The sequence below is a fragment of the Anabrus simplex genome, chromosome 5 (assembly GCF_040414725.1).
Source record: "Anabrus simplex isolate iqAnaSimp1 chromosome 5, ASM4041472v1, whole genome shotgun sequence".
NCBI lineage: Eukaryota > Metazoa > Arthropoda > Insecta > Orthoptera > Tettigoniidae > Anabrus > Anabrus simplex.
Window position 1 is genome coordinate 193,142,557 of NC_090269.1, and position 27,948 is coordinate 193,170,504.

The window sequence follows — 27,948 nt, forward strand, 5'->3', positions numbered from 1 at the left end:
GTTAATTTAAAACTTTAACAAAGGTTATATTTCTTTAGAACTTCAAACTCAACAAATTTTTCTTCAAACAATATTACAGGCACAAGTAGCAATCATTAAACAAGATTTGGAAAAATCCAAGATACATAACCTTAACACTTTGGGCTTTAAGCCCCTAGTTTTACAATTTAACAAAAGGAAGAGGAATTATTTAATGAGGGCCAGAAATCCCCTAATTCAAGAGCACTTGCACCCTAACTCACAATATCTAGCCTCCCCAGAGGCACACTTTACAGTTACAAAACTTAGAAAAGAGCTAACAGGCTCTCAGTTTCTTTTAGCCTATTCCAGGCAATATCCTAAAATTACAATCACTCGCCCATCAAGACACAACTTACAAATTGAAAGGTAATGTTATACAGGGGTATCTAGTACCCAACCTACAGGGCCTCTGTGGGAAAGAACAGATTAAGTAAATGGCCCGAAACACAAACTGAATGGAGGCGTATACTTGCATTCCTAGATATGAACACTAAAACAACCTAAGGGGCTCTAGGTCGATGGAACAGGGGCTATTCCCAAACTACTAAGGTGACTTGCATAGAAATTACTTTAACACATTACAGAAGGAAAAACAGTTACAAAACGTAGTCACCTCAAACCAAGATGAAGGGGAGCTCGAGAGGGTAACTCACTCTCTATCCCCGATTTACAGTTAAAGATTTTATGAAATTTTTACATTAGCCGGAAGAAAGTTACATTTTAGAAGAGGTTGTTACATAACTAAAGATTCGGACCTTTCCCTCTGATTGAACTGCAGAGGTAGCAAGAAAGAATGAAGTTAAGTGGCCATTACCTTATAGATATTCTAGCTGCCGACGAAAGAGGCCGCCCGCCTCCTGCTTAGACAACGATCAATTGGCCAAGAAACATGAAAAGCCGCAGTTTATAAACCCTCAGGGAAGGTTCGAGATCATTCAAGACTAAACCAACCACACCATCTCAATTTAATTGATCAATTTCAATGTTACACTCAGAATCGAACAAGAAGCCTGTGATAGGTTGAAAATTAATTACAGAAATTAGTAATTGGCTAAATTCAAAACTGGTAGAAAGAAAAAGGAAATATTGCCAACCCAAAAATAAATGAACATCAATCAGTTACAAAAACCTAGAAATACCAAACTTCTTTAAATTATAACTTCTTACACCTCGCACCAGGGTGAATGATCATAGATTTTTGGTAGAGTCATCTATGGAAGAATGTCCAAACTTCTTGATAAATGGCAAAGAAAACAAGGAGAAATTCACTCAGGTTAGGACACTGCACAATAACAAAATTACATAATATTTTGGTGGTGACATCTTCTGATTAAAGTTCTAAGTTCCTATTGTCGTAGTTTCCACCTTAGTTCGATAGAGGAGTTCATTTAGGTGCGAATTTTCAATGCGCGGCATTGAGGTGTACCTCCCGGTACAAAATTAATAATTAATATGATATAAAACCTAATCTTTAAACAATCTAAAATACTGGCCAGTAAGTTTACCTAGATAACATTAATTTACTTAAATTGAAATTTGCTTCAACAAAATTGAGTTTCACATAAATCTTTAAAGAACAATCATGGTAACATGGTCACATACATCAACTCAAAATGCGACCCAAATAGAAATAAATGTTACACAGATTAATAATTAATCAATGAAATGATAAACTAATATATATAGTAGAAAAATTTTCTGAAACAATTACAAGATTATAAAGGGAAAATATATTAATGTTCCACAAATACTACAGAGCAATTACACACGAAAAGGAAAATGCAGCTTCCCAAGCCAAGCTATCATTAACAACAGGAAAAGCCTGCAAAATTAAGGCATACACCAAAGATAAGTGACGCAACAAATAATGAAAAGAAAAAAACAAAACACGGGGATGGATAGGTCAGCTGAGCATTTACCAAAAGATTTAAGAATTAGGCAAAACAAATTTCAGTTCAATTCTCTACAAACCATGCTGTTATAGAAAATAAATAATAATATTACCGGTAATTATTATTATTATTATTATTATTATTATTATTATTATTATTATTATTATTATTATTATTATTATTATTATAATTACATTAAATGGTACCGGTATGATATATTTCATTGCATTTAACATTTCATTTAACTGAGGATTTAACAGAGGACCAAAACTGTTATTATTAAATTTAATGCGAGGTGGCCTTTGAAGTGCCATAATGCGCATATGAGATAGAATTTAAACCCAAGCCCGGAAGAAACAGAAAAGAGGAACGATCCCATTATGACAAATCAGCCAACACAGGGCATCACGCAACAAATTATGGTACAATTAGAGATCACATTACAAGAACAGGGAAATATAGATAGAATGAAGTACACCAAATAATAATAATAATAATAATAATAATAATAATAATAATAATAATAATAATAATAATAATAATAATAACACCAAGAAAAGGAGGAGAAAATTAAACACAAACCATAATCTCAACTAAATTAAACTAATAGAATGAGTTTAACACTCACAGGCCCATATAGCGTGTTTCCAAATTACCTCATAATTTAATTATTTTTACAGAATCTGGTTTGTTAAAAATATTTTTTATAACAATAATAAATTTAATAATGCCGTCCATATTAGGAAATTTTTGGGTGCTGAAGAGAACGTTCATTAAATTGATGCAATAAATCATTGCCGTAAAGTCTCTTGAATAGATAGGCCTAATTTTAATAATGTCACATGACGACGCTTTACTTGTTGATTCAATTTATGGTAATACCTTCATCTAATCCATGGCTGTAGAAATCGACCAAACTTGTGGGAATGTATAATTACTTACATTTTCACAGTAGAATATAGAAATATAGGTAATCCAATGACTCACACAACTACACACATAGTTGAAAATAGGCACACAGCCGGTAATTAAGCACTCACATGACCTAATTTGATAGAAATTGAAAATTATTAAAATAGTGAATTAAATGAGAAAATTTAACACAGAGCTTTAGTTTTCAGGTAGCTTAATCAGGAGTATCATACTATATTCCCTCAAAAACTAAAGATGTCTTCAAAGACACACGCCAAGGGATCTCCATCTTGCAGCCTGGTCGCAGAACAAGTCCGCGGCAATTACCAACTGATGAGCCCAACTTAGCATACTGGGGTGAAACGCTGACAACCAGGAGTGAGTTAGCTGAAAAATTTATAATATCTAATAACGGACCTTTTATATTGATATAAGAAGAAGCTCGCTATCCAGAAACAAGTCTAGCGCATGTGCGCCAGTATTGATTTTTCATTAAGCGAATAGGATTCATCTCAGCTTCAACACAATAATTGCAGGTCACAATTTAAATAATTGTAGATCACACCAATTAACAGGCGCTTCAAACAATGAACTATTAAGGGGAGTAAAATCACAGTACACAAGTCAAATATGTTCAAATAAATACAGTTTCCCTTATTCACATCACAATATGGAAAAGTACGCTGTGTGCATAAACTAGCTTTGATGGTGGGGTTATGTGAGACATATGGAGGGGGATAGGTTACTTAGGAGAATAATGGACTCTGTTATAGAGGGTAAGAGAAGTAGAGGGTGATCAAGACAATGATGGTTAGACTCAGTTTCTAACTATTTAATGATAAGAGGTATAGAACTAAATGAGGCCGCAGAACTAGTCACAAATAGAGGATTGTGGTGGCTGTTGGTAAATTCACATAGGCTTGCAGACTGAATGCTGAAAGGCATAACAGTCCATAATGTAGTATGTATGAATGTATGTATGTATGTATGTATGTATGTATGTATGTATGTATGTATGTATGTATGTATGTATGTATGTATGTATGTATGTATGTATGTATCCAATCAATCAATCAATCAATCAATCAATCAATCAATCAATCACCACTGATCGGCATTTAGGGCAGTTGCCCAGGTGGCAGATTCCCTATCTGTTGTTTTCCTAGCCTTTTCTTAAATTATCGCAAAGAAATTGGAAAATTATTGAACATTTCCATTGGTAAGTTATTCCAATCCCTAAGTCCCCTTTCTATAAATGAATATTTGCCCCAATTTGTCCTCTTGAATTCCAACTTTATCTTCATATTGTGATCTTTCCTACTTTTAAAGACACCACTCAAACTTATTCGTCTGCTGATGTCCTCCCATGCCATCTCTCCTCTGACAGCTGGGAACATACCATTTAATCAAGCAGCTCATCTCCTTTCTCCCAAATCTTCCCAGCCCAAACTTTGGAACATTTTTGTAACGCTACTCTTTTGTCGGAAATCGCTCAGAATAAATCGAGCTGCTTTTCTTTGGATTATTTCCAGTTCTTGAATCAGGTAATCCTGTTGAGGGTCCCATACACTGGAACCATACTCTAGTTGGGGTCTTACCAGAGACTTATATGCCCTCTCCTTTACATCCTTACTACAACCCCTAAACACCCTCATAACCATGTGCAGAGATCTGTACCCTTTATTTACAATCCCATTTATGTGATTACCCCAATGACGATCTTTCCTTATATTAACACCTAGATACTTACAATGATCCCCAAAAGGAACTTTCACCCCATCAACACAGTAATTAAAACTGAGAGGACTTTTCCTATTTGTGAAACTCACAACCTAACTTTTAACCCCGTTTATCAACATACCATTGCCTGCTGTCCATCTCACAACATTATCGAGGTCACGTTGCAATTGCTCACAATCTTGTAACTTATTTATTACTCTATAGAGAATAACATCATCTGCAGAAAGCCTTACCTCTGATTCCACTTCTTTACACATATCATTGATATATATAAGAAAACATAAAGGTCCAATAATACTGCCTTGAGGAATTCCCCTCTTAATTATTACAGGGTCAGACGCCTACTCTAATTCTCTAAGTTCTATTTTCTAGAAATATAGCCACCCATTCAGTCACTCTTGTTTCTAGTCCAATAGCACTCATTTTTGCTGGTAGTTTTCCGTGATCTACCCTATCAAATGCCTTAGATAGGTCAATCGCAATACAGTCCATTTGGCCTCCTGAATCCAGGATATCTGCTATATCTTGCTGAAATCCTACAAGCTGAGCTTCAGTCGAATAATCTTTCCTAAACCCAAACTCCCTTCTGTCAAACCAGTTATTAATTTCGTGAACATGTCTAATATAATCAGAAAGAATGCTTTGTCAAAGCTTACATACAATGCATGTCAAACTGACTGGCCTGTAATTTTCAGCTTTATGTCTATCACTCTTTCCTTTATATACAGGGGCTACTATAGCAAATCTCCATTCTTTTGGTATAGGTCCTTCAACCAAACAATAATCAAATAAGTATTTCAGATATGGTACTATATCCCAACCCATTGCCTTTAGTATATCCCCAGAAATCTTATCAATTCCAGCTGCTTTTTTAGTTTTCAACTTTTGTATCTTACTGTAAATGTCATTGTTATCATAGGTAAATTTTAATACTTCTTTAGTGTTACTCACATCCCCTATCTGGACATTATCCTTGTAACCTAGAATCTTTACATACTGCTGACTGAATACTTCTGCCTTTTGAAGATCCTCAAAAACACACTCCCCTTGTTCATTAATGATTCCTGGAATGTCCTTCTTGGAACCTGTTTCTGCCTTAAAGTACCTATACATACTCTTCCATTTTTCACTAAAATTTGTATGACCACCAATTTTGCTTGCCATCATGTTATCCTTAGCTGACTTCTTTGCTAGATTCAATTTTCTAGTAAGTTCCTTCAATTTCTCCTTACTTCCATAACCATTTCTAACTCTATTTCTTTCAGTCTGCACCTCCTTCTTAGTTTCTTTATTTCTCTGTTATAATATAGTGGATCCTTACCATTCCCTACCACCTTTAAAGGAACAAACCTATTGTCACATTCCTCAACAATTGCTTTAAACCCATCCCAGAGTCTGTGTACATTTTTATTTACCATTTTCCAGTGATCATAGTAACGTTTTAAAAACTCCCTCATGCTTGTTTTATCAGCCATATGGTACTGTCTAATAGTCCTAATTTTAATACCTTCCTTTCTTTCACATTTATTTTTAACTACGACAAAAACAGCTTCGTGATTACTAATACCATCTATTACTTTGGCTTCTCTATAGAGCTCATCTGGTTGTATCGGCACCACATCCAAAATATTCTTACCTCTAGTTGGTTCCATCACTTTCTGAATCAGGTGCCCTTCCCATATTAACTTATTTGCCATTTGTTGGTCATGCTTCCTGTCGTTCGCATTACCTTCCCAATTGATATTTGGTAAATTGAGATCACCTGCTACTATCACATTCCTTTCCATATCATTTCCGACATAGCTGATTATCTTATCAAATAATTCTGGATCAGCGTCAGTGCTACCCTTTCCCGGTTTGTACACTCCAAAGACATCAAGTTGTCTATTCTCTTTAGAGAAGAGCCTTACACCCAGAATGTCATGTTTTTCATCCTTAACTTTTTCGTAGCTTACAAATTCTTCTTTCACCAGAATGAATACTCCCCCTCCTACCATTCCTATCCTATCTCTGCGATGCACACTCCAGTTCCATGAGAATATCTCTGCATCCATTATATCATTTCTCAGCCATGATTCAACTCCTATTACAATATCTGGTAAGTATATATCTATTAAATTATTTAATTCGATTTCTTTGTTTACAATGCTTCTGCAGTTGAGCACTAACATTTTTATGTCATCCCTACTTCATTTTCATTTCACTGTTCGCATAACACCGCTCCCTAGGCCACCCCATTTCCCTGAATGTACATGCCTATAACCCTTCTAAACAAGTTTCCTAACTTATATGTACCACTGCAGTTTATGTGAAGGCCATCTCGGCGCAGATTCCTGTCTCCTACCCACCCATTAGGATGTAGAAATCTCATTTCCAGTTTCCCACATACCCACTCCATAGTCTCATTTAAATCCCCAATCACCTTCCAGTCAGTATCCCTCCTACAGAGTATTCCACTGATAACAATCTCCGCTTCCTTAAACTTCATCCGTGCTGCATTTACCAGATCCCACACATCCCCAACTATGTTGGTACTTATACCTGCTTGCCTTACGTTGTTAGTACCACGGTGAAACACTACCACCTTATCCTTTCCCTCTTCCTTCTCTTCTACTTTCCTCAACATCTGCCTCAACCTAATTCCTGGATAACACTCTACCCTGGTTCCCTTTCCTCCACACACTTTCCCCACATGTCTAATGATGGAATCCCCCATGACCAGAGCCTCAACCCTACCCACCTCATTTGATCCCCTTCCCTCCTGGTCAGCCCTATCTTCTCTCACTGCTGCAGAAGCTACTTCCTCCTCCCTTTTCTCCCTCCCATGACCCTGTTATACCTGTCTTTTCCTTTCCACTACACTACATTTCCCTTTCCTACCTTTTCCCTTCCTCCTACTTCCACACATCTCAGCAACAGTTCCCTGTTCCTCATCTTCCCTCGGTTGTTCTACCTGCAGTGACTCATACTGATTTCTAACAGACACCTGTCCTGAATTCTGATCCTGAACAGAGCCCTTAGCCTGCAATCTCCTTCCCCTTAAAACATTAGACCACCTGTCTTCTACAATTCTGCCATTTCCTTCCCATCCCTCCTTTACACCTACTGTATCCTGTACATTATTTGAGGGAAGCCTACTTTCCTTCCTGTCCTCTGAGAGAATCCTAATAATCTCCCTCAAACTCTCCAACTCCTCCCTCATACTCCTTAATGCCTGGCCACACTCACAGTTCCTGCAGTTGCACTGCTTAGCCATTATTTATGGAATAATGGGAAGAAAAGGAAAAATAAAATAACTTACTCTGTGCAAATAAAAATGAAAGAAAAATATTGCCTATAAAAATGAAAGGAAAGAATTATTGCCTATAAAAATGAAAGGAAAGAAATATTGTCTAGGATAGTTCACAAAAATCACACAACAACAAGGTAATTAATATAGGCTACTACTACACTACAATACTACCAATACTTAGTTGGACAAATTTTTTTTTACAACACCCTACCAGAATGAAAATTGCTGTTCATTACTGAAAACTGAAAGTAATACACAATAGTTAGGTCTACACAATTCTAAACTGCAGTTAAGTCTGCCCTAATTATTGCAACAGAATTCTAGTAAGAGAGTTAATACAGTTACCACAGATACTATAGATACTACAGATACTATACCAAATACAGTAGAGACAATACACGACACTTACGGATTTCGCCTTGCTAAAATGGGAGACAATTCGACGGTGGCGCTCGTAGTGACTTGACCTGAAGAAATCGCGCTAAATTCAAATATCAATGGAAATGTATATACGGAAATGGATAAATAAATTACGTCTAGAAAGAAAGTGGTATTGAGATATTAACACGCTAAAGCAATTCTGGATAAATGAATGAAGAATTATTTAAAAGGTTATTATTCAAAGACTGAAATTAGACATATAAACAAGGTGTGAAATGGACTGCTGTGAAATGGCTTGATCTTTCATTTATGCATTACTTTTTTAGCTTTAGCATACCTACCTGAAATCTTACGGTTGGATTTGTCTTTTATCCTCATTTAAAAACAATGTATCATCACATTAAGACATTTGTCAATAAAAATATCGGCACATTCCTTACACATATGACGCAATGAATTAACATTTAATAGCTGGACAATTTTCCTCTTAACATGAAGCCTACTAACAGAAAGAAAATCTATAAAATCCCGGCTTTAATCTGAGAAGAGGGATAAAAGAAAGAAAAGTTTGAAAATGTTGTCGATAGTGATGCTTTGAGGAATATTTACGTACAATTAGAGTAAAAATGCAACATACACTTGGTTGTATAGTCGAGGATTTTTAAAGTCGCTGGCCTGGAAATGATCTGAACAGATCCTATAATTCTTATACAAGCGTAACGTCCCTTCTTTCTTGTACACTTTATCCAAATCGCTTCTGTGACATTTCAAAACCCACAGATCACACCTACAACAACACATCGGTATTGAAGGTTAACTGCTGCACTATACAATAAAATATGCGTATTATATTTTAAGCCCGTTAAAACATAGGTCGAGCAGGTCAGAAGATTATGAAATACTATAAAAATCTCTGTCACTGGAAGAATATATATGCAAACACAATATTAGTTACATGTTCTTGCCACGAGGGAACCTGAAGAACGAGCGCGCATTTTTCTCTACTTCGTAATTACTGCAGCCAAACACAGCACATACCTTTCCCCTCATGTTGAGAGGAGATATCAAAGAATGACACACGCTACTATTTAATTATGTCAACTCACTGAAAACGCATAAATAACACCAAAAACTTCACACAAAAATACACGTGCTCTTATGAGAGAATCAGTGCCGTTCAGGTCTATCCGCTAGAGTGAGCTCCAGTAGCTGTCCCTCGATATCTCGCTCAGTGTCGTGTATTGTCTCTACTGTATTTGACTATACTACACAAATATTTCACAGTAATAGGATAAAGGCACTAATTTATACTAAAATACCTACTATAATACACTACAATGATTTTAAACTACGTTCAGACATAACCTAATTATTATACAACAGGTTACTAAACACAATCTGAAATGGAAATTACAATTAAAGTCTGAAATTTGCAAGGCTACTCAAAACAATAGAATAAGCACTCTAAATCCCAATAAGTCACTACAATACACTACAACAGTTTTTAAACCACGTGCAGACGTATCCTAATTACAATAGGTTATTAATAAGCACAAATAGAAATGAAAATTGCAATTAGGCCTAAAGTTTGAAATTCGCAAGAACTACCATACTCAAGGATTACCAACAAAGTTAAATGCGTAGACAGAAGATTATTTCTTTAGGGTATAACTTTATCCTACTATGCTCTAATAGAAATGAAACCTTGCCTTTGGTTCTTTCTTTCTTTCTTGAGGAGGTTGTTTGGGATTGAAGTGTCCTTTTTCCCAGTCTCAAGCCATACTTAGTATTTCACACAATGATATTACTAAATTTGCTATGCACACGCATCACTTTTAAAGTTTATTTGCATGCAAATAACCAAATGTGATGTTAAATATTAGGAACCATTGCAGGACTATCAGTATGGGATAAGATGCTAACTAAGCACTTAAAAGACCCTGTAGGAGTGTCATTTCCATGAACATAGTGAACAAACAAATGAATGTAGTATAATTACAACTGTATTAGAGTAGCATCAAGAAATTGATTAATAAGAGTGATTATATGTGGTGATGGTTCAAACAACAATACTCAAACACGTGTTGGCAGAGGTACGTGGAGACTTATTAATTTCTGAATTAGTAATCGTTGTTGTAAGGCATATTGTGGACACTGGAAAAATAGGTGATCACTGTCTCCATTTCTGTGGCCACAAGTACAGGATGGATGATTAGAAATATGAAACCGATATTTATAGGCTGGGGTTAAGGAGTGATTAAAACATAATCGTATTATATTGATAATGTGCCGGCGCGTGTACGTACCTGTGAAAAACCATGGTTGTATCGGGATATTGGGCTGTAATTGATAATAGTATTTTCCGTTCTTACCTGCAGAAAGTTGCCATAATGTTTGCCAAGCTTGATTAGCATCTTGCTTAATGCGAGAAAAGAGATCAGAAATCGGAATTTTGATTTGTAGTGGGTTTGAGGTATCATGACTGACCTCCTTGGCTGCAGAATCAGCTTGATCATTACCGAAATTATTAGTATGCCCTTTTATCCAGATCAACGTAATATAGACGCCTGACGTCTCAAGCTGATAAGGCAAGTATTTAACCTCGTATAAGTACATATTTTGGGATTGTGAAAAGGACTGTAGAGCCTGGAGAACACTTTGAGACTCGGTAAAGATATTTATCTTCCGGAAACCAAGACGTTGGACACATAATAATGCTTGATAGATCGCATATAGTTCTGCTGTGAATATAGTTATAATACTCGGTAGAGGATATTTTTTTTACCGGGTGATTTGGCCGTGCGGTTAGGGCCGCGCAGCTGTGAGCTTGCATCCGGGAGATAGTAGGTTCGAACCCCACTGTCGGCAGCCCTGAAGATGGTTTTCCGTGGTTTCCCATTTTCACACCAGGCAAATGCTGGGGCTGTACCTTAATTAAGGCCACGGCCACTTCCTTCCCATTCCTAGGACTTTCCTGTCCCATCGTCGCCATAAGACCTATCTGTGTCGGTGTGATGTAAAACAAAAAAAAGAGGATATTTAAAACTTATGTGTGATTGAGAGTCAAAGAAAGCTGCTCTTACTCCATTAGGGGATTTTGCCCCATCGGTATATATATTATAATCTTGTGGGTTTAATGATCCTTTAAAGTTTTTGTGAATGAGCTTAGTAGATTCTGTCCCAAGAGAAGATTGGGCTGATGGAAAGGAAGAAGGTATAATTATTGATGGTTTGAAAGTAAGAATATCATAATTGTATGAATACATAAGTAAGCGAGGTGTTCTTAGGATTGAGTCTTGAATATTCTGCATGTCAACATATGCCATGTATATCGCTGGGTATCATCTATTTGTTGGGGGACACTGCTGGTAATATTCATACAGTAATTTCAATTTAGGAATTATAATGGAATTTGATCGAGCTATATGTTTGAGAATAAATTTTTTTGCTAGTTTTAACCTACGAATGTGAAGAAGTGGTTCTGTCCTGCCTTTGGTTAAATGCTTAAGTATTGAAAGGATTGCCATACACAAAGAAAAACACTAATATAACAGGGAAGATACTATCTAATATACCGTACCTTATCTTCACTACAATTCTCAACTGAAATATGGTTATGTGATTATTACAGTTGGTGGACAACTATTGTTTTCCTTACCCCATGGGACGGAGAATAAAAGTGTCCTTAATTAGGCCTACTGAAAAATACGAGGTTGTCTACAATAATTTCTCAAAAATATTTCTGTCAAAACTACTCCTACTACTCTAGGGACTTGAATTGTATTTACTGTATATATGAACTTTATTATTATTATCTAACCACTCATAAATACTGAAAGATCGAGGGAGCGCAATATAAATTACGGATACTTTAACTGCCTACTCAGAACTACAAATGATTGGAATACAAGATCAGCTGATTTTTATTTATATTTACTTGACTACACTACACCCTTTGTTCATGGCTGTAGCCAACAATGCGATATTTGAAAATGAAGAGTGACAATAATCAATAATAATACGACGACTGTTAACTATTACCGTGTAATCTCTTTAACTTCTTTTTAATTGGAAGTTTACAGGCGTATTGTGTTTTTTAATGTAGTAAATTATTGCCTTCTTGATACTTTGAACGGATATCTATACGAAATACCAGAGAAGTTGCAGCAGAAGATACGGTACTATTCCTTATGATAATCTGCCTTTGTAGGTATTATACCAACGAACCTACAGATATTTACAAATACTTTTAAAGTTAATATTACCTAAAGTATTTCCTAAACCTAAATTCAAAACAAGGTACGCCTAGCTAGCCTACTTAACCTAGAAAACGTAATTTACTGAAGACCAACTGAATTACTTGTTATAAAGTTTAAATAAATATCACTACTCCCAATTTCTACCAACAAGCACTAAATACCACTATATAAACAGCACTAAATGAATCAGAAATACACAAAATTAAGCTATTTCAATAGGTTTTGATAGAGTGGAACATGGAATATTATTAAAGAAATTGGAGGGAATAGGATTGGACGTAAGGGTTACACGTTGGATAAAAACATTTCTAAATTCAAGGGTTCTGAAAGTCAAAGTAGGAAATAATGTATCGCAGGAAGAGAAAGTTTGGAAGGGAATTGCACAGGGTAGTATAGGCCTAATTGGTCCGTTACTTTTCTTAATATACGCAAATGATTTAGGGAACAATATAACATCAAAAATAAGATTGTATGCAGATGACATAATTGTTTGTAGGGAAATAAATAACATTGAGGATTGTTCAGAATTACAAAGGGACGTTGAAAGTATCCAACAATGGGGTGAAGAAAATAATATGAATGTTAATGGAGGCAAATCACCTGTTACAACTTTTACAAAGAGGAGCTTTAAAACTGAATTTGAATATACTTTGGATGAGTTAGTTATCCCAAAAGATGGCAAGTGCAAATACTTAGGTGTGAGATTTGAAAGTAATTTGCACTGGAAGGGTCATGTTGATGACATTGTTGGGAAAGCATACAGATCGTTACATGTCATAATGAGGCTACTTAAAGGATGCAACAAAGAATTAAAAGAAAAAAGTTACTTAAGTATGGTTCGTCCATTATTGGAATATGCAAACAGTGTTTGGGATCCTCACCAAGAATACCTAATAAAAGAAATAGATAGTGTGCAGAGGAAAGCAGCAAGATTCGTAACGGGGGATTTCAGGAGAAACAGTAGTGTATCAGAAATGTTAAAGAAACTTGGGTGGGAAAATTTAAGTAAGAGAAGGGAGAAAACTAGACTTATAGGATTATATAGAGCCTATACAGGAGAAGAAGCATGGGGAGATATCCGTGAGAGGCTTCAGTTGGAAAATAATTATATCGGCAGGACAGACCACAAATATAAAATTAGAAGGAATGTTAGCAGAAGCGATTGGGGTAAATTTTCATTCATTGGGAAGGGTGTGAAGGAGTGGAACAGTTTACCAGGGGTAGTGTTTGATCCTTTTCCAAAATCTGTACAGATATTCAAGAAGAGAATAAACAGCAACAGAAAAAATAAATGAAGTGTTAGAGGGCATTCGACCAGTGCAGGTTATTGTAAATAAAAAAAATAAAAATATGTATGATTAAATTATCAATCAATTAATACTGATCTGCATTTAGGGCAGTCGCCCAGGTGGCAGATTCCCTATCTGTTGCTTTCCTAGCCTTTTCCTAAATGATTTCAAAGAAATTGGAAATTTATTGAACATCTCACTTGGTAAGTTATTCCAATCCCTAACTTCCCTTCCTATAAATGAATATCTGCCCCAGTTTGTCATCTTGAATTCCAACTTTATCTTCATATTGTAATCTTTCCTACTTTTATAACCGCCATTCAAACTTATTCGTCTACTAATGTCATTCCATGCCATCTCTCCGCTGACAGCTCGGAACATACCACTTAGACGAGCAGCTCTTCTTCTTTCTCTCAATTCTTCCCAACCCAAACATTGCAACATTTTTGTAACGCTACTCTTTTGTCGGAAATCATCCAGAACAAATCGAGCTGCTTTTCTTTGGATTTTTTCCAGTTCTTGAATCAGGTAAGCCTGGTGAGGGTCCCATACACTGGAACCATACTCTAGTTGGGGTCTTACCAGTGACTTATATGCCCTCTCCTTTACATCCTTACTACAACCCCTAAACACCCTCATAACCATGTGCAGAGATCTGTACCCTGCATTCACAATCTCATTTATGTGATTACCCCAATGAAGATCTTTCCTTATATTAACACCTAGATTCTTACAATGATCCCCAAAAGGAACTTTCACCCCATCAACGCAGTAATTAAAACTGAGAGGACTTTTCCTATTTGTGAAACTCACAACCTGACTTTTAACCCCGTTTATCAACATACCATTGCCTGCTGTCCATCTCACAACATTTTCGAGGTCACGTTGCAGTTGCTCACAATCTTGTAACTTATTTATCACTCTATAGAGAATAACATCATCCGCAAAAAGCCTTACCTCCGATTCCACTCCTTTACTCATATCATTTATATATATAAGAAAACATAAAGGTCCAATAATACTGCACTGAGGAATTCCCCTCTTAATTATTACAGGGTCAGATAAAGCTTTGCCTACTCTAATTCTTTGAGATCTATTTTCTAGAAATATAGCAATCCATTCAGTCACTCTTTCGTCTAGTCCAGCTGCACTCATTTTTGCCAGTAGTCTCCCATGATCCACCCTATCAAATGCTTTAGACAGGTCAATCGCGATACAGTCCATTTGACCTCCAGAATCCAAGATATCTGCTATATCTTGCGGGAATCCTACAAGTTGAGCTTCAGTGGAATAACCCTTCCTAAAACCGAATTCCCTTCTATCGAACCAGTTATTAATTTCACAAACATGTCTAATATAATCAGAAAGAATGGCTTCCCAAAGCTTACATACAATGCATGTCAAACTGACTGGCCTGTAATTTTCAGCTTTATGTCTATCACTCTTTCCTTTATACACCGGGGCTACTATAGCAACTCTCCATTCATCTGGTATAGCTCCTCCGACCAAACAATAATCAAATAAGCACTTCAGATATGGTAGTGTGTCCCAACCTATTGTCTTTAGTATATCCCCAGAAATCTGATCAATTCCAGCCGCTTTTCTAGTTTTCAACTTTTGTATCTTATTATAAATGTCATTGTTATCATACGTAAATTTTATTACTTCTTTGGCCTTAGTCTCCTCCTCTATCTCGACATCATCCTTGTAACCAACAATCTTTACATACTGCTGACTGAATACTTCTGCCTTTTGAAGATCATCACATACACACTCCCCTTGTTCATTAATTATTCCTGGAATGTCCTTCTTGGAACCTGTTTCTGCCTTAAAATACCTATACATACCCTTCCATTTTTCACTAAAATTCGTATGACTGCCAATTATGCTTGCCATCATGTTATCCTTAGCTGCCTTCTTTGCTAGATTCAGTTTTCTAGTAAGTTCCTTCAATTTCTCCTTACTTCCACAGCCATTTCTAACTTTATTTCTTTCCAGTCTGCATCTCCTTCTTAGTCTCTTTATTTCTCTATTATAATAAGGTGGGTCTTTACCATTCCTTACCACCCTTAATGGTACAAACCTGTTTTTGCATTCCTCAACAATTTCTTTAAATCCACCCCAGAGTCTGTTTACATTTTTATTTACCGTTTTCCACCGATCATAGCTACTTTTTAGAAACTGCCTCATGCTTGCTTTATCAGCCATATGGTACTGCCTAACAGTCCTACTTTTAAGACTTTCCTTTCTATCACATTTATTTTTAACTACCACAAAAACAGCTTCATGATCATTAATACCATCTGTTACTTCAGTTTTCCTATAGAGCTTGTACCGGGTGGTACACCTCCACGCCGCTAATTCAAACTTTGCGCCAGTTAAAACTCCTCTACTGGAGGAAGCCTGAACTTTAACTTCCATACGAGTTCAACGATTTCTCAGAAGATGTCATTACTATAAATTTTGAAGTGTTCTGAACTATGTCAGTTTCGATTCGTTTTTGTTTTATCTGTAGCAAGAAGTGCGAACATTCTCTTCTAGATGGCACTACTGAAGGACTACAATTATGCACCCTAGTGCGAAGTGAAAGAAGTGTGTTTTTGGAGAAATTTTGGGTTCATAAGTTTGTTCTTTGTTAAATTTCTTTCAGTCATTGTTTAAGTTGGCAGTATCAACCTTTTCTTTCCGCCAGTTTTGAATTTGACCAATAAGGAATTTCTGTAATTAATTTTCCACCAATAAGGTGTTTCTTCTTCGTCTAGTATAGTAGTTTTTGCCATTATCCAATAAAAGGCTTGTGGGCGGGTGTTCTCATTCCTGAAACGCCTCGAACTTTCCACGATGGTATATAAACTGCTGATTTTCGGGTCTCCGGGCCACTTCAGTAACATCTATCATTGTGTAAATTATGTAGCAGGGGGCGGGAAGCGCCTCGTTCTTCGGGCAGCAGTTCAACCACCAGGTAATGGCCTTTTAATAACTTCTTTTCTTGCTAGCTCATCAGTTTAACTCTCGGGGCAGGTCCGAAGCCTTTTACTATGTAACTTTCCTTTAAAATGTAAAAACACTTGGTATCTATTCTATCTGTTTAAACTAAAAATTGGGATAGAGAGTGCTTAACCCTCTCGAGCTCCCACTCGTATTGCTTTGAGGTGAACTTATTTTCACGACAGTTTCTTCCCCTCTAATGTAATGTAAATCGTTTTCTTATATAAGTCACCTCTTTAGTATGGGATTAGCCCTTAGCGGCCTAGTGCCAAGTAGGTTTTAGTAAAGTATATTAGGAGTGCAGTTTCGCCTCCTCTCAAGTTGGTATTTTGGAGGCCACGTAATTGTCCTGTCTCTTCACTGAATAGGCCTCAGTAGGTTGGGTATTTTTACCCCTGTGTTATTTGTGTTTGGAGGTCAACTTGAAAGTGGAGTTTGGTGTGGCCTTTGATAGGCTTGAACTTAAGAGCGGGTCGCTCTTTCTTAAAATTTGTTCCTGCGTGCCTCGAGGAGGCTTTACTGTGTAATTGGGAGCAAGAGCTCCTGGGCATGATTGGGGTCTTCTGCCCCTTTGTTGAATCTTGTATATCGTAAGGTTGGGCTTATAGCTCAAGAATTGTGTGTCTGGCTCTCGGAGCCCAAATCCTGTAACACTGTAATTGTACACTCTCGAATTGTTGCTAGACTACTGAGTACCTGTTAGAATTGTTATTTATTGATCTTGAAAAGAAAATATAACCTTGTTAAATTTTAAATTAACTTTAATTTCGTAGATTGAGACCTGTTCATCCCAGCACCTTCTTTCACCTCTGCACATCCACAAAACTCCGTAACAAGTGGTAGCAGAGCGTGGTTTCGATCCACGGACCTCTGGGTTATGGGCCCAGCACGCTTCCACACTTCCACGCTTCCGTAACAGAGCTCATCTGGTTTTATCAGCACCACATCCAGGATATTTTTCCCTCTGGTTGGTTCCATCACTTTCTGAATCAGCTGTCCTTCCCATATTAACTTATTTGCCATTTGTTGGTCATGCTTCCTGTCGTTCGCATTTCCTTCCCAATTGACATCTGGCAAATTCAGATCTCCTGCTACAATCACATTTCTTTCCATGTCGTTTCCCACATAGCTGACTATCCTATCAAATAATTCCGAATCCGCATCAGTGCTACCCTTTCCCGATCTGTACGCTCCAAATATATCAAGTTGCCTATTATCTTTAGAAATGAGCCTTACACCTAGAATTTCATGTGTCTCATCTTCAACTTTTTCGTAGCTTACAAATTCTTCTTTCACCAGAATGAACACTCCCCCTCCCACCCTTCCTATCCTATCTCTACGATACACACTCCAGTGCCATGAGAAAATTCCTGCATCCATTATATCATTTCTCAGCCATGATTCAACTCCTATTACAATATCTGGTGAATATATATCTATTAAATTAATTCTATTCCTTTCCTTACAATACTTCTACAGTTCAACACTAACAATTTTATGTCATCCCTACTTGATTTCCAGTTCCCTGTTCCCTTATCACCGCTCCTTAGGCCATCCCGTTTCCCTGAATTCCATCCCCTGGTCTAAGGAGTTGGACAGCCAAAGTAGGGGACTGCCTGTAGGGGTGAAGTACAGTGGGGACTTCAAGGGCCCTGGAACCGCTACGGTAGCTGTGAAGGCCCTTCAGGAACTCTGAAAATTGGTGGCAAAAGGGGCTCTGGTTAAGACGCAGCAGGTCGTTATGCTACTTCGGTTCCAGAATGTGTTAAAAAAAAAAAAGTAAATAAATGCAATGTAAAATTTAATATTTTACCAGTTGTATAGTATCATTTGAAGTAATTCCACATACTGTATATCAGTCGACTATATTTGTAAGTAGTACAGGAGATATAATAAGTAGAATTTTGTAAACAATATAAATTTATTAGGGATGAGCTGTGTGTTTAATAGAAAACATTGTTCGCATAAATTGTATTGTATTATAGGAAAATTTTCTTCTCTTGTTAATTTAAAATTTAGTGCTTGACAATAATGTATTTTAGTGTACCATTTGCCACCGAGGTAGACACTTCATTTGCAAATAAAGAGATTTTGATTTGATTTGACTTTATCACTACAATAATGCAAGAGCTCTCTCAACAGCCAACCGTTCTCAAGCGCATCCAACAATGCCAAGGCAAGAACTATGTATGTATGTATGTATGTATGTATGTATGTATGTATGTATGTATGTATGTATGTATGTAAAATAGATATAACATGCATCTGAGCTTGTGCCATCCTACTTTGTGTGCTATTTATACTGACTTTACAGTTTTGGTTAACTTACCTTTTCATCTCTACTCTGCATATGTTTTCATGTTTAATCTTTCACTCCCTCCCACTGATATCTGTCTGGTCCCCATGTTTGATGCTAATCTGTTTCCTGCGCTGATGTCATATGTCTTCTGCTCAGCTGTTTGTCACAAAACATTCTCTAGAATGATCTCTCCGCCTATATATTCTCGCCACCCTGCCTCTTTCGGCTGGCACTAGGTCATATCCTGACCAGTCAGTACTTCAATAAACTCGGCCATCAAATCCAAAATAATCCAGTCTAGACTCCAAATTTCTCCAGAAATAGCACCCAAAGCCTCGATAGGCTGACGGGCTGCACCAACGAGACGGTCCTGCTGCTGCTGCTCGGTAGGTGGAATCAAGAACTGGAAAAGAGCACAAGACCTCGTCGAGGCATGAGATTTTCTCTGCTCATCACTTCGTTGTTGCTACCCTGAGGTGAGAGGTATGGAGATTTTCTTATTCAAATTTTATTGCTAACCTTTCTTTTCTACGGGCATCTTGGCGGGAGTTGGGGGAGTGATCTACGCTTTATGGACAATCAAGACATTTATGCTAAGAACTTACCTTTATTTGTGTTAAATTGCAACCATAGAACTGGAAGGACGTCTACCATAACCTCTATCTGACGTACACTTTGCATTGTGTTCTTTGGTATCCCCTTTCTCCCATCCTGACCCTTATTACGATAGGTTGTACTAGGTTTGTATCTCGTATAAGATTTCCTGTCATATTTCACATTTTTATGTGTACTTGTATTATTATGGAACGTGTGATCCTAAGCATGTACTATGATCCCTTGGAACTACTTTCCTATTAATGTTTTACATTTTACGGCACACTCATGTTATTATGAAACTTGTTATAATCATCATGCATTCTAAGTATGCGCTATGATCCCTTTGATCAACTTTTCTCACATCTTGTCTTAACAAATTTTCTTGTAACCTATTTCCTCTAAAAAATGTACTTGGATTTGTTCATAGTGTTTTTCCTCTATATCACGTATTTATCCATCAGTGCATTTATTTACCACTTGTTTACCCTTAGGGTTGCTGTTAGGTTTACTTATTATATTTGGAAAATCTATTATTCATCAAAAAGTTTTAAATATATTACTTCAAGTTGGTACCCGTATTAATTAGCATCCATGTTTTCAGAATTCATGTATATTGTAAATTCACTGATATCTATTTGTACATTCCATTCTCGTTGTACAGTTTTTTTTTCAATTTGTAGTCTATTCCTCTTGAATTGTTTATGATCTGTGTTAATCTACAATTATTTGTACTTTCCATTTTCTCAATCTTGCCAAACATTAATTAACCTCTATTTCTACTGTATAGTTTTTTCTATTTATAAAAAAAATTATAGTCCTGCCAATTGTCTTTGCTAGAGTATATATTGTTATCTTTCCTCTGGTTCAAAAAAAAAAAAGTTATTTTGAAAACCCTATTATCTTCTTTCACCCTTATGGTTATTGGTCCTGGCGGTCCTCTTTTTCTGAGCCTCTGTTACTATTTCACTGTGCACTGATATACATTCACTGGGACTTTATAGATAATTAGTCTTCGTTTACATTAAGGCTGATCTCCACTGATTAACATTTAACACCAACATGTTAAATTTAACATGTTACAATTGACATGTATATTGTGATTGTGTCTTCCAATTGACTTTGCATGTTAACTCAGAATGTTGAGGTTAACACTTTTAACATGTTGGTGTGTTTTCCACTCCAAGTGGAAAACATGTCAAGTCAGTTTGTTGTTCGTGAGATGTTGGCACAGCTTCGGCAACTTCCTTGCCGTTTCTATGTCAACAGATAGCCAAACGACGCAATTGACGGGCTTCTCATGAAGTAGGATTATAGTTACAATACTCTGCAACACTCATTCTCTTTGTTATAAGCTTCAAATACAGTACCGGTATGCACACTCGTGTCATTCTCTCTGCACTATACTAAAATTTATAGTCAGAAATGGAGTGGACCAGATTACTTTGGACTTAATTAATGACATAATAGAAAGGCCTTGTTTGTGGGATGTCTCATCAAAGGAATACAGAGATAAAGCGAAGAAAGCCGACAGTTTCCAGGAACTCTAAATTATCTATAATTATTCCCGCATGTGCATCGAAATAAATCTAGCATCCCTCCGCTCCCAGTACAGTCGAGTATTGCAAAAAATCAGAAAAATCTGAAGTCGAGGGGTGGGAGCGGACGAAGTTTATACTTCATAAAGGTTTGCTTTTGAAGCAATGAGCAGAATGAGGGGAGGAAATGTGTCTAATAAAACTGCATTTCTAAATCATAACAAGAAGCAACAGTGGCAATAACAAAGGCCAAATCCTCATCTGAGTCCATTGTCCTTGTTTGAAAATACTAGACACCACCTAAATGTATTACCGCAAATCAATATGATGAACTACCTATATATAAACAAAGAAAGTCAAGTTTAAAATGTTTATTAAGTGTGGACACAATGTTAAATGAAACAGTATTCAAAATTAACATATTGATGGTGTCATCAGTTAACATTTAATACTTTTAACATTTAACATGTTGTTGTTAAATGTTAATCAGTGGAGACCGGCCTTTAGCGTCACCTCTTTGGTGATGTTACTAATTCAAAGCTCGATGTCGTTTATACATATCACATGGGAGATCCACATATTTTGTAACCTCCAGGTTTATAAACGGCTACAATTAATAATAGTAATAATATTTGTTGCCATTGTGCAACCACCTGGTTACACACCAACACATATTAACGCAAAGAGACATGATAATAACGTGCGTGAAATTAAAACCATACGCACTTTAAACACAGTAAACAAAATGAACAGGTTAACCAATATGACGACTAAGAAAGGATAATTGGGAAGCGACTGGGAACCATATCCACATAGTGAAAGGTATTGGCAATGCTGAAGAAGTGAAATCAAAGGTGATTTTAAATTCATAAGTTTACTTAACAATTTATATTCAAATTCGAGCGCAAATAATCAAACAAAATACCTTTAAAAATTGAAAATGGTTATTAAAAATAATTACAATGTACCCCGAGTGTAATATTTTACTTATTTAACTTTAGGTCTGAACATCTCACACAATGTTCCACTGTTCATGGTGAAACATTTAAATCACATAATACTGATGAAAGAAAAGGAAAGTAATGTGTAATACAGTCATGAGTATGTACATGCAAGAAAGGGAAACAACATATAAAATATATATCCTAGTGCAGGGCACCTTTAGGAGGCAACCCCCTCAAAAACACTTCTGAGAAAGGGTGCCCGTCCTAAATGGGAACACACTAAGATGAAATGCGAAAAGTGAGACAGTCCCAAGAGGAAATTTACATTTTATGATTACATCGAAGGGGTTGAATATCTAATTTACAAAATCAAGAAAAGAAATGGGAACTGTCTCTTAACACAACTCTGATATGACTTGCCAGTAGGCTAAGTCATTTTACTGAAATTTTGGCAATTGAAGGAAAAAACGGGTAAGCTCCAGCAAAAGAAATTAAACAGAACACTACATTTGAAGATAACCTGAAAGATGAAAAACACCTAAGTGCTTACCTGTTGGAGGGGCCAAGAAGACCCGTCACCTGAAGAAGGCAACCTTTCCCTTCACTGGTCAAACAGACAAGACGGCTCAGCAGAGCTCCGCGTTACACACAAGCTCTTCTCCGGGAATTAGGAAATAGTAAAATGACCAATGAGCGTCCCTATTTTCCTTTGTCCGCCAATCACAATTAATTCTGTAATAACCAATAGGGGCCCAGGAATAAAATCTGATAAAGAACATCGAGTAGCATCCAGAAACTTCTAAATTATTGCAATATTATGAAACTGGAAACATCCCATCCCGATTTGGCACGTGTGGTATAGGGTGTTTCCTAATTATTACATCTACTTCAATTTTTTATGACAACCAATCTTAAAGCCATATCATAATTAAATAATTCCAAAATTTATATACAAAAAATACAACCACTAAATAAATACATGATACAAAATTCCCCAGTCTATCAATTCTAAATAATCACTACATATTTTATTTTATTTGGTATAATTGTGAATGCTGCACCATGTAGCTATTTCACAAGTCTGATGTTAGCCAGCATCAGTGAATGTAACTAAATCCAAATGTATAAAAGTTACTATTTCTACTAACTGCCTATATTGCACAGGTTAGATAGAAAATAATGACAACATCACATTACTTTTTACCTGTTATCAGCATAAGAAACTCCAGTTACATTGCATCAGTGTACTCTCCTCGCAGGTCTACTACAGGGTGTCCTGCTCCCAGCGGGGCTGGCAGTCGACATACTCATGCACGATCCGAGTGTTCATGACCTCATGTTAACTCACTGCATAGCCACAAGGCGGTCAGTTACTCGAGTCTGTGCGTTGTGGGAAGCTGTGAAGTGAAATGTTTGTTTCAAGAGCATTTGTGGCTGAATTACAGTAGAATTAATTTGATTAATTACATTAGTGCATCATTGCTTGAATAAAGAGTTTTCATGTATGACACATATATGTAACAACTGAGGCACTTTCAGGAAAGATTTCCTGGGGTTCCAGTTCTAGGTAGAGAAACAGTTACCATAGATATATCTTAAATGAATTAAGAACAATGGGATCACTTTATGCTGTAATTCCTAAACTAAAATGAAGGGATCTTTCGGAGGAAAAATTTGATGAGGTTAACACATCATTCGTACAATCTCCCTCTAAATCTGTATGACGTGTTTTACAACAAGTTGAAATCTCTAAATCCTCAGAACATAGAGCTATTAAAATATCTGAAATTAAAACCCTAAAAAATAAAGTTTACAGAAATAATCCTCACACCATGGATGAACTTAAAAGCAATATAACAACAACAGTAATTAGGACAATTATGCAATAGGAACGTATGTGTGTGAATAGCAGTTTCATAAGAAGATGCCAGGAATGTTTGTATGCTATAGGACACCACTTTCAGCACCATCTGTAGAAAGGGTTAGTACCCATAATAAAGGCTTTTGGGTGCATAAATAAGTAATAAATGGGATAATATCGGTAAGAGAATATGCAGCAGGTTATCAGTATACCGCTCGGAACATTAATGTTTTCTACAGGCCCTGCTGGGTGTGGGACACACTGCACCTTCTGCCATACTTATGGAGGATGTCATACATCACCACCACATCTATTTCTGGTGATCCCCAGAAGTGACTGTTCTACAGCGTGGATGATGCTTTCTCTCATGTTATAATATAAGAGGTTGTAACAGCACAAGCTCATATTGTGTGAGTACGGTGGATGTTTCGGTACTTCCCAATATAGTTCATAATCTTGACCTCAGAGACATAATTTGCTTTCTAAACATCTGACTTCCTTAATCATTGGTTTGGTTATAAGTAAACGAACAGTACTGCAGCTGCACCTGCTACTACAACTGCAAAATAATATTATTGTCATAAAATTCTCATAAAATATACCTATTTGTATAACATAATTAATCTATATACATACATAATAAGAGTTTTGTCTGTACATTGCTCAGAATGTAAAAAGGATCATATTTCTGTATCAGTTGTGTCCACAGTAACAAGGAAATGCACAATTTAATTTTCTGTAATGTCTGTCTGTCTGTCTGTCTGTCTGTCTGTCTGTCTGTCTGTCTGTCTGTCTGTCTGTCTGTCTGTCTGTCTGTCTGTCTGTCTGTCTGTCTGTCTGTCTGTCTGTCTTGACATGCCCCCTCCACAAGTGATATCGAAATGGTGTCCGGCTAGTGACACCATGGGGTAAGCGTATCACGACAAGGAAGCAACAAAATCAAAACGCAACCTAAGCACAAAATAAAATTAAAATAAATGTGGAAGAGTGAATATATAGCACCAGGGATCCATTTTCCAAGGAACAAAGGGCGGGATCAACAAGGGGGAACCAGAACAAGCATCTACAAGAAAACTTTGTACACCCTTTTCAAAAAACAATACTATAATTAATTCAAACATACTACAAACTATTACAAGCTTTAGCACCAAATGACTGGATGAAAAGAATTAAATTTGCCTAGTTAAAAAAAATCTTAAGTTTCAAATGAATGAAAATAAATACATAGGGCTAAGTCAAATCTACAATACTTTTTTTCTTTTAAATAATTTTGGTAATTTTTTGCTTTGTAAATAAGAAAAATATAATTTCTAAATACTAAGGTGAGGTTTTTAACAGCAAATATACAATCTCTTAATATGAGTAAATAAGTAAGTAAATAACTAATTTAAGTAAATAGTACGAAATCTACGAAAACATTAAAATTTTCTAGAATGAAATACTAACCCAAGCAACCTAACTGATAAAGGAGCTCCTTAAATAAACCTAAATATATCATTTTACCTCATATCTACATTTAAAATAAATTCATTTTCTGAGGACCATTATTAGTGGAAGGTTCACAACACCGAACGCATAGTAGAAAATGTTAAATGCAAAACGCGTCGCCCGAATCAATCACAAAGACATCCCCAGCGAAAAATATCAGTCATATAGCATATCCCAGAAATAGAACCAAATAACGTAGAATAATTTGGTATCACCAACATAAAACCACAAACAGAAGGAAATGAGAAGTCATCGTTCATCTGCCGTACACTTCAAGAGAGAACCAGTCAGGTAATACAAGTACTGTATTAGTAATCACATACTCAAATACACACTCGTAAGAGAGCAATAACAATAGGTCCAAACACAACGGCATTCAGAAGCAGACTCTCATGCGATAAGATAGTAATAATAACAATAATACAACGGTTACGTAACGACCGGACAAAGATAAGAACAGCTAACCAACAATGACAAGAGACACGGATCGAGGAGATAATTAGACACAACAAAGCAAGAATGATGAACGTATTAAGCCTTCCATTAACAATGTCCTTACATACTGCAGAAACACTACTCGTAAAATGAATAATAAGGAAATTGGTGTCACCAAATAGCCCAAAACATACTTATCTACTTTAACTTACACTATAATAATAATAATAATTATTATTATTATTAGGGAAAATTAGTGTAAACAGAGCTTGCTCGGTACACAATTCAAAATATTCCCTTACAGAGGAGAAACGAACCCGTAATAACATAATGAAAATAAATAGAACAAGAAGTCACAATAAAACATAACATCGCATATCGGCAGAATTTACAAGAACGGGCAGCAATAATTCAAATGAACACAATCATGTAGGGAACATCACTAGAAACACACAAAAAATTTAGTAGTAGTATAAAATAAATAATATGCAAAATAAAATGGAAAAGACCAAAACACACACAGGGTTTAACGGACATCACAATGCACATACTACGGCTCCAAAATACAAGTGCACATGACGAAAAGAACCAACATGATTTACGCCTCCCAAAAATAAGAACTTGCAACTATGAGGTGCCTACAAAATTTTTCAAAACATATCCACAAATAAATAAGATGTAGTACTTACATGAATGACAAACACAATTACCTACTAATCCAAAAATGAACGGTGCACCGAGCAAGTACTATGTCACACAACCAAATTAATACTACCTTAAACACTACATCTTTTACAACAAATTAAATATAACTAGATTTTTATATGTATAATCAATCCCTGAAACAGGATGCACCACTACACTTTATCCTATTCCCCTAGCAAGGAAATCCATTTCGCAATATAGCGTAGACATTACAAAGCGTCTAACTCCAGTCGGTTCAAAACACAGACAACCAAGCAGACAGTCGTTTTCAGAATGCAGAGCGCTTGGCGCACAGCGGTCAGTTCAGAGAGTCAGGCGCTATCTGTCTAACAGCGTTCAAACTCACCACAAGTTCCATAGTGCGCGGATAGATAGCATTAACGTACACTTATCAGGCAGTTGAATGCACTATGTTACCAACCTAGGAGTGTCAAATGTGCTGTGCCAGTGGCCCATCAACACATACCAAAAGTCCAGATATATTATACAGGAATACGAAGACGTACACCGACAGATTTCAAGTTTATTTATTAATTGTAACTCCACAGTCTGTATGTATGTTCACGCATCACGAGAAAACGGCTGAAGAGAATTTAATGAAAATCGGTATGCAAAGTTGAGGAATAAGTCGCTACAATCTAGGCTATAAATAATTTTAATCACGCTGATTGAAATGGTAGTTTAGGGGAAGGCCTAAAATTTAATTCTCAAATATTTATGTTATTAGTGGTCGTATCTTAATAAAAATTGGTACACAATTTGATGAATAAGTCGCTATAATTCATGCTGTATAACTGTATTCACACGGAGTGAAATGGTAGTTTAGGGGAAGACCTAAAATGTAATTCTCAAATATTTATGTTATTGGTGGTGGTATCTTAATGTAAATTGGTATTCAAAGTTGGAAAATGCGTCGCTATAATCTAGGCCATAAATAATTGTATTCACGCTGAATGAAATGGTAGTTTAGGGAAAGGCCTAAAATTTATTTCTTAAATATTTGTTATTAGTGGTCGTATCTTAATGAAAGTCGGTAGGCAAAGTCCGGAAATAACTCGCCACAATTTAGGCCATAAATAATTGTATTCAGGCTGAGGAAAATGGTAGTTTAGGGGAAGGCCGAAAATTTAGTTCTGAAATATTGATGTTATTAGTGGTCCTATCTTAACACATTGCTGATCGGATGCTTGAGCTTGTCACATACCCTGTGGACCGGACATCTTTCTATTAAGCATACTAGGGTGCACTTGATTATAAAAATGTACGTAAATATTAAACCAGTCAAGATTTTATCTTTAAAGTTGGTATGA

The 27,948-nt window shown here is 36.3% G+C and overlaps 1 protein-coding gene across 1 annotated transcript in view; it reads left to right on the forward strand.

Annotated features, from left to right (window-relative positions):
• The window catches only part of LOC136874430 (X-linked retinitis pigmentosa GTPase regulator-interacting protein 1), a 1,071,624-nt gene that overhangs the window by 740,845 nt on the left and 302,831 nt on the right, over positions 1-27,948 (forward strand). The window lies entirely within an intron of this gene.